Here is a 6,605-nt window from a genome sequence, read left to right as displayed (position 1 = left end):
ATAATAACTATAATTCCCTTCTCACGGTTTCCAATCGCCCTGTTCCGAAGCACCTCCTACTCACATGGCTCTCTCAGATATCTAAGTTCTTATTAGCCAATGCCCATCACATGATCGGGTCATGCTCACAGTTATCTCAGCACCAAGTTAGGCTACGAGTGAAGACAGACAACATCGGGGATGCAAATTCCGAGGCACATATAGAAGATGTTAGAAGAACCATCCACATTTACTTTTCGTCAGCCAACCAGGCCTAATGATCAGCAAAAGCACTAGCCTATGTCAATCTACTATCCCCCATAGTACAAAAGTTGACCTATTCTGTGAGAGAAAGAAATATTCCAAACATAGTCTGGGACAGTTGTGGGATGAGATAGATCCCAAATTAATACAACCACTAGCATCATTTTTTTAAAGCAATATGACTGATGGAACAGATCAGAACGTTTAGCTTAAAATGTTGATAAACTATTAGGCTATTTCTTCACATTATGTGTTCACGCCTGTACAGTGCCTTGCAAAAGTATTCATCCTCCTTGGCGTTTTTCCTATTTTGTTGCATTACAAACTGTATTTTTAATAGATTTTTATTTGGATTTCATGTAATGGACATACATAAAATAGTCCAAAATGGTGAAGTGAAATGAAAAAAATTACTTGTTTAAATTTTTTAAAAGATATATAAAACGGCAAAGTTGTGCGTGTTTATGTATTCACCCCCTTTGCTATGAAGCCCCTAAATAACATCTGGTGCAACCAATTACCTTCAGAAGTCACACAATCAGCTAAATAAAGTCCACCTGTGTATAATCTATGTGTCACATGATTTGTCACATGATCTCAGTATATATAAACCTGTTCTAAAAGGCAGGGTGTGTAACACTACTAAGCAAGGGCACCACCAAGCAAGCGACACCATGAAGACCAAGGAGCTCTCCAAACAGGTCAGGGGCAAAGTTGTGGAGAAGTACAGATCAGGGTTGGGTTAAAAAAAAGACGAAACTTTGAACATCCCATGGAGCACCATTAAATACATTATTAAAAAAATTTAATTTTTGAACAAACCTGCCAAGGGAGGGCCGCCCACCAAAACTCACGTGCCAGGGAAGGAGGGCATTAATCAGAGAGTAACGTTCGTCGTATTGATTAGACCAAAATGCAGCGGGAATGTGTATACACATCTTCTTTTATTGAGAAGGAATGTGTATACACATCTTCTTTTATTGAGAAGGAATGTGTATACACATCTTTTATTGAGAAGGAATGTGTATACACATCTTCTTTTATTGAGAAGGAATGTGTATACACATCTTCTTTTATTGAGAAGGAATGTGAACACTGAACAATATAACAAACACCGACGAAGACGGTCCTGAAAGGCAACACGCAATACACAGAACAGGAAACAACTACCCACAAACACAGTGACAAAAACCCCTACTCAAATATGACCTCCAATTAGAAGCAACGAAGAACAGCTGCTTCTAATTGAAGGCCACACCAAAAACCCTGAACATAGAAATAGACTAAATAGACACAGACATAGAAATATACTAACATAGAACATTGCCCAAAAAACCTTGAAACACACTAAACAAACAACCCCTGCCACGCCCTGACCAAACGACAATAACAAACAACCCCTTTTACTGGTCAGGACGTGACAGAGAGGCAACAAAGAGACCAAAGATAACCCTGAAGGAGCTGCAAAGCTCCACAGCAGAGATTGGAGTAAAAATCCATTGCTTAAAGAAAAAAATAAGCAAACACGTTTGTTGTTCGCCAAAAGGCATGTGGGAGACTCCGCAAACATATGGAAGAAGGTACTCTGGTCAGATGAGACTAAAATTTTGCTTTTGGCCATCAAGGAAAACACTATGTCTGGCGCAAACCCAACACCTCTCCTCACACTGAGAACACCATCCCCACAGTGAAGCATGGTGGTGGCAGCATCATGCTGTGGGGATGTATTTCATCGGCAGGGACTGGGAAACTGCTCAGAATTGAATGAATGATAGATGGCACTAAATACAGGGAAATTCTTGCTTCAGTCTTCCAGAGATTTGAGACTGGGACGGAGGTTCACCTTCCAGCAGGGTAATGACCCTAAGCATACTGCTAAAGCAACACTCAAGTGGTTTAAGGGAAAACATTTAAATGTCTTGAAATGACCTAGACAAAGCCCAGATCTCAATCCAATTGAGAATCTGTCGTACGACATAAAGATTGCTGTACACCAGCGGAACCCATCCGACTTGAAGGGGCTAGAGCAGTTTTGACTTGAAGAATGGCTAAAAATCCCAGTGGCTAGATGTGCCAAGCTTATAGAGACATACCCCAAGAGACTTGCAACTGTAATTGCTGCAAAAGGTGGCTCTACAAAGTATTGCCTTTGGGGAGGTGAATGGTTATGCACAATCAAGTTTTCTGTTTTTTTGTCTTATTTCTTGTTTGTTTTACAGTAAAAAATATTTAGCATCTTCAAAGTGGTAGGCATGTTGTGTAAATCAAATGATACAAACCCCCCAAAATCTATTTTAATTCCAGGTTGTCAGAAAACAAAATAGGAAAAATGCCAAGGTGGTGAATACTTTTGCAAGGCACTGTAGATGTTCAACTAACTATCAACAAATTGTTAAACTAAATATCTAATAATATACCCATACTCTTAATCCTAACCAGAGTCCAAGTCCAATTCAAATCCCTAACCCTAACCTCAACCCTAACCCTAACCTCAACCCTAATCCTCACCCTAACCCTAACCTCAACCCTAATCCTCACCCTAACCCTAACCCTAACCCTCACCCTCACCCTCACCCCAACCCTCACCCTCACCCTAACCCTAACCCCAACCCTCACCCTCACCCTAACGCCAACCCTCACCCTCACCCTAACCCTCACCCTAACCCCAACCCTCACCCTCACCCCAACCCTCACCCTCACCCTAACCCTAACCTCAACCCTAATCCTCACCCTAACCCTAACCCTCACCCTCACCCTCACCCCAACCCTCACCCTCACCCTAACCCTAACCTCAACCCTAATCCTCACTCTAACCCTAACCCCAACCCTCACCCTCACCCTAACCCCAACCCTCACCCTAACCCTAACCCCAAACCCAACCCTCACCCTAACCCTAACCCTAAGCCTAACCCCAACCCCAACCCTCACCCTAACCCTAACCCCAACCCTCACCCTCACCCTAACCCCAACCCCAACTCTCACCCTCACCCTAACCTACAGTATACTGTACTATACTGGTGGGAACTGTTACACAAGAGGATCCATGAACTCCACTATGAGTTCTGTATGTCCTGCAGAGTTGGCGTCCGCTATGCAGAACTCAGTCCGACATTTGAAATATTTATATGCTGACCTTTCTCTCTCTGTAATAAATGTGAGACTTAATTTTCTGTGGTTTTTACCATGACGTGCAAAGAGAATACAGAATAGTCCTCTACTGCAGGGCAGCCAGAACAGGACAAACACATATTATATATAAGACACATTTCCATTTGCATTTGGTTTGTAAACATCAACAATATCACAAGAGGAAGATTATTTATTTATGTTTTCGTCCATAATAAATAATTGAGTTTACTGGTGGCTCAAGGACAACAGGAGAGTTTCAGGAGACAGACAGGGACCAGTCTAACTGGATGGGTGGATGGGTAATTCCTTGGTAATGCCTTGACTTTAGCTCAGCAGGCTAACACAGTCTTGTGTCAAACAAACGCTCACATTCACACCAGTCCGTCACACCAGCAGTCTTCTGTAGTTTTGAGAAAACAACCAATAGCTACGAGGGAGGAAAGAAACATTCTAAGAGACATTAAACAGATAAAGAAACTTAAAAGTGATGTCACATACAGAAATAGAATACTAAGGAATACATCTAGATATGCATATAGATATACATTTAATGCTGTGACACATACACCCCCCCCCTCCACCCACTGTGACTATTTTATGTTATGTAAATTCACATATGCTAATGAGATGCCACTGCCTTTCTGTTTGCCGGAGAAAATTGCTCTCATTTTGATCTGCATATTAATTATCCAGAGAGAAGAAGAAAAGAGCGATGAGAAGTCCAGGCATAAAAAGGTCCGGTTGTGTCCCAAATGGGACCCTATTATCTATACACTGCACTGCTTTAGATCAGGACCCTGGTCAAAAGTAGTGCACGATATAGGGAATAGGGTGCCATTTGAAGAGGCAACTTAATGAAATCACCAGGTATGATGTGTCCTCTATAATGAATATAATAAAGAGGAAGGTTTTCTACAGTTAACAGGAGCAACTCACTGTTATAATTAAGGCCTTCATTGAGATTCTATAGACTCTTCAGCCTGACTATTGAAACAATGATTCATCTTTCAGAGTGAGTGAACACACACACACACACACACACACACACACACACACACACACACACACACACACACACACACACACACACACACACACACACACACACACACACACACACAAGATCTGCTTGGCTTACCTCTGCCTCCGTCAGTGTTGGCTCAGGAGGACCTGGTGTTTCTGGCCTGAATTGACCCCCAACGATAAATACACAAACCCACGAAATGTTTTATGCTACTCATTTTTCAATGTGTAACAGTTCTGTCATTAAGGAACAGAAGATAAGCCATGGCTAGGGCTGTTACAGTGACCGTATTACCGCAACACGGGCGGTCAGGTGTCATGACCACAGTCAAATTCCACTTGACCGTTTAGTCACGGCAACTAGGCTTCTCCAAGCTCTGATGTTGCTGATGGTCATTAGTAGCATACCAAACTTTACAACTGCCTGGTACTCAGCACTCTATTGTCCCTCTAATCACTCTGACATCAATGCAAATGTCATCGAAAATCTAATCAAACACTTAATGAGAGCCCATGAACTTATGTTGCACAACATTTCTACAGACTATGCAATGGCATGAGAAAACAGAGTTTTGATGGCTTCTATTAAAAACAGGAGGCTCCCATCAGCTTTCTATAGACTAGGCTTAATATATTTACATTTACATTTTAGTCATTTAGCAGACGCTCTTATCCAGAGCGACTTACATTTCATACATTTCATTTCATTTCATACATTTTGTTTAATTTTAATTTTCCCATACTGGCCCCCCATCGGAATCGAACCCTAATTGGCTGCATTTTGGAACATTCTCGCTTATAGCCTACTGTAACGGTCATCGTAATGAGTGGACCAAAATGCAGCGGGTATATTGATCATCTTCTTATTTATTGAAGGGAAAAAAATACTTAAACAAAACAAACGATGAAAACAGTCCAGTAAGGTGCACAGACTATACCGGAAACAACCACTCACAAACACAAGTGAAAACAAACCCAACTAAATATGGCCTCCAATTAGAGTCAACAACAACCAGCTGCCTCTAATTGGCGGTCATTGACAAAACTAACATAGAAATAGAAAAGCTAGATAAACACATAGAAATAGATAACATAGAACATAAACCAAAAACCCCGAAACACACAAAACAAACACCCCCTGCCACGCCCTGACCAGACTACAATAACAAATAACCCCTTTTACTGGTCAGGATGTGACAGTACCCCCCCAAAAGGCGTAGACCCCGAATGCACCTCAAAACAAAAACCCCACAAAAAATAACCCCAAACATAAAGGCTCCGGCCTTAGTCCCCATTCTAACCTGCCCACCCCCGCTGAAGGCTCAGGGCTGTAGACCACTGCTGAAGGCTCTGGGCTGAGGAGCGTCTCTGGAGACCTCGGGCTGAGGTGCGTCGCTAGAGACCTCGGGCTGAGGTGCGTCGCTGGAGACCTCAGGCTGAGGTGCGTCGCTGGAGACTCAGGACTGAGGAGCGTCGCTGGAGACCTCGGGCTGAGGTGCGTTGCTGGAGACTCAGGGCTGAGGAGCATCGCTGGAGACTCAGGGCTGAGGAGCGTCGCTGGAGACTCAGGGCTGAGGAGCGTCGCTGGAGACTCAGGGCTGAGGAGTGTCTCTGTAGACTCAGGGCTGAGGAGCGTCTCTGCAGGCTCCGGACTGTGGGCGTCTCTGCAGGCTCCGGACTGTGGGCCGTCTCTGCAGGCTCCGGACTGTGGGCCGTCTCTGCAGGCTCCGGACTGTGGGTCGTCTCTGCATGCTCCGGACTGTGGGCCGTCTCTGCCGGTTCCGGACTGTAGGCCGTCTCTGTCGGTTCCGGACTGTAGTACATCGCCGGAAGCACTGGACGGGGAACTGTCGCCGGAAGCTCTTTACGGGGAACTGTCGCCGGAAGCTCTGGACGGGGACTGCGCACTGAAGGCCTGATGTGTAGGGCTGGCTTAGGAGGCGCCAGACTAGTAACCCGCAACACAGGGCTAGTGCGAGGAGCAGGAACAGGACGTACTGGACTGGGCAGGCGCACTAGAGGCCTGGTGCGTGGGGCTGGCTTTGGAGGCGCCAGCCTATTGACACGCACCTCAGGGCTAGTGCGAGGAGCAGGAACAGGACGTACTGGACTGGGCAGGCGCACTAGAGGCCTGATGCGTGGGGCTGCCTTCGGAGGCGCCAGAACAGTAACACGCACTACAGGGCTAGTACGAGGAGCAGGAATGATGC

Source organism: Salmo salar, chromosome ssa05 (genome assembly GCF_905237065.1).
Source record: "Salmo salar chromosome ssa05, Ssal_v3.1, whole genome shotgun sequence".
NCBI lineage: Eukaryota > Metazoa > Chordata > Actinopteri > Salmoniformes > Salmonidae > Salmo > Salmo salar.
This window is presented reverse-complemented; position numbering follows the sequence as displayed.